Raw genomic sequence first — 2,500 nt, 5'->3', positions numbered from 1 at the left:
AAAATATTATCATGATCTAGCAACTAAAATAACAAGAAAAACAAAGGCAACAACAACAACAAAGCCAATAGTTGTTGGAATTAATGTTGAAGAGGTCGGGAAATACTCCATGGTTTTACTCGCCAGATACGTAGGTAATTCAATTGATGAACTCAGTTATAATCTTGAAGAATCAATTACTTTCTCAGCATCATTTCTCAGATACGAAGAAATCTTCAAAGAAGGATGTAAAATTGGTCTTACGAGAAAGAGTACGACTTCTTTTAAGCAAGTTATTCCCTGCCTTGCCAAACACGAAAAATATAATAATTATATTACGTCGAAGAAAGCAAGTGGGATTTGATTCGAGGAAACAATTCATTTTTATAGAAAATCTTCTCTGAAAGGAGTTCCCTGTTCAATACTCGCTGACAGTATTTAAATTTGGTTAAAAACGATGATAAGGATTTTGTCAACGATGCTGAGGTTGTTAACAGAGAGTGTGGTGAAAATTTCGAATTAAATGAATTAACCCCGGATATGTTCAAATGTCTAATTTTTGTTCAAGCGCTAACAAGCAAGGATGCAGATGTAAGTTCCCGGATGTTGTGATGCGAGTTACTACACCCTCTTACGAAGAATAGACTGGACTGAGCAATTATAAATAGTAGCAGTCGGAGTGAAGTTTGTGTGTCAGTTCGCAGTAAAGTCAGAGGTTTGGTAGCTTAGTACCTTTGGAATATTGATTGTTGGTTCGTGAAGAGATTGTTAGTTTGTTATGTTGTTATTACGACTGCATCGTTATCTTGTTTACTGTTGAAGCACTGGTATAGTGTATATAAACCATCCACCACAATATCGTATCGATATCACGACATTTGCTGACGGAGGATACAACATCCGGCCATGAGTAACTACGTTACAGCACCGGATATTAATAAAATAAGAACAGAACGAAACAATTAACTCTACAGGCAGTAGCAGAAGAATGACAGAGGATTGCAAATTTAAGACAATGTACTGATAAAATTGAAAAGATTGCTCGTATATTCGTGCGTAACCGATAAGATAAAAGACCTTTAGCAGTTAAGATAACAGAAACAAAAAACAATGTCATGACTGAATCCATACAATTGATGCGGACTCTCCGTTTTAAAGTCTAAAATGTTTTGACTGGAAAAATCGGAAAAAAATCTCACATTGTAGAGCAAAAGAAAATGGTGGAACGAAGGAAATTTTGGCAAGAGTGTATTGTGAAAAGAAATCCGAGGTGAGCCTCATAAAAGAAATTATTTTCAGAAAAATGAATAATTTGGCACATAATTTGCATACGAGTAATGATATTACGATAATTAATGCAGATACATGGAGAAAATAAGAAAGCCCAGATTAAAGGAAACTTCGAAAATTGAACGTGGTGTCCCAAGAAAGATATCATCGCATTTTATGGGCAAAATGGTAAGTAATGGCACAGTTCTTGGAAAAGCCTTGAAGGCCAACATATGTGCTGAATAATACGACAAATTTAATTGAACAGACGAAGAAGTAGGAGGAGGAGCAGGAGAAGAGAAGAAGAAGAAGAAGAAGAAGAAGAAGAAAGAGAAGAAGAAGAAAGCGAAGAAGAAGAAAAAAGAAGAAGAAAAAGAAGAAAAGAAAAAGGAAAGGAAAATGTAAAAGAAGGAAAATTGATAAATGTTGTTAAATATAAAAACATTAATATTAATAACGAACTCTTAAACATGCAATTAGAAGGGCGAGTCATGGATGGTAATCAACGTTGATATAGAAATAAACACATTAAATGTCATACATATGGAAACACAAACACAAATCGATACACCCCTATAGATTCGCTCATACAAAAAGAGATGCATATATGTATTCACGCAGATAGGGAAAATGTTGTACATGTCGATACACATTTATATTCGGACACACTCACAGACATTCATATTTACAGACATTCACAAACAATCACACATTTCTAAGGATATTGAGAATGTAAAGAGAAGCAAGGATGGCACGCGGTACAAAATGGGAAAATATCAAATATTTGGTAATACATTGTCAATGAAATATAATGAGTAAAACTTAGTTAACTTACAGAGCTCTTAAACTGAGCAAATCATCGAAAGTTCCTACTTGAATGTTTTCGATATCATTTTCATTCAAAAATCTATAACATAAAATATTAGTTGATATGATTACATAGAGAGCAGACCTACATATATACATAAACACGTTTTCATTTAACATTTCCTCCCAATTGCTGTACACTCATAGATCCGAAATCTCAGGAATGGGACCTCGCTCGTATTCAGAGACGTTCACATACAATTCTATAGAAAATATTCGTGATATGATTTTTGCTCAACAATTAAATGATGGAAGGGTTGAAAATTAGAAAACTGATGATGATTAGTTCATGATGATGGTGGTGACGATGATGAAGTTGATGATGTTGATGCTGCTGCTGCTGATGATGATGATGAGGACGATAATGAAAAGGAAGTGGTAGAGC

At 34.4% G+C, this 2,500-nt stretch overlaps 2 protein-coding genes across 8 annotated transcripts in view; both read right to left on the bottom strand.

Annotated features, from left to right (window-relative positions):
- Positions 1–2,500, bottom strand: part of LOC115225268 (adhesion G-protein coupled receptor G6-like) — a 1,160,637-nt gene that overhangs the window by 505,920 nt on the left and 652,217 nt on the right. The gene's annotated exons all lie outside the window — the stretch shown is intronic.
- The window catches only part of LOC115225305 (slit homolog 1 protein), a 514,782-nt gene that overhangs the window by 492,651 nt on the left and 19,631 nt on the right, over positions 1–2,500 (bottom strand). The window lies entirely within an intron of this gene.

The sequence above is a fragment of the Octopus sinensis genome, linkage group LG27 (assembly GCF_006345805.1).
Source record: "Octopus sinensis linkage group LG27, ASM634580v1, whole genome shotgun sequence".
Classification (NCBI taxonomy): Eukaryota; Metazoa; Mollusca; class Cephalopoda; order Octopoda; family Octopodidae; genus Octopus; species Octopus sinensis.
The sequence above is the reverse complement of the archived record's forward strand: the minus strand, read 5'-3'. Positions and strand labels throughout refer to the sequence as shown.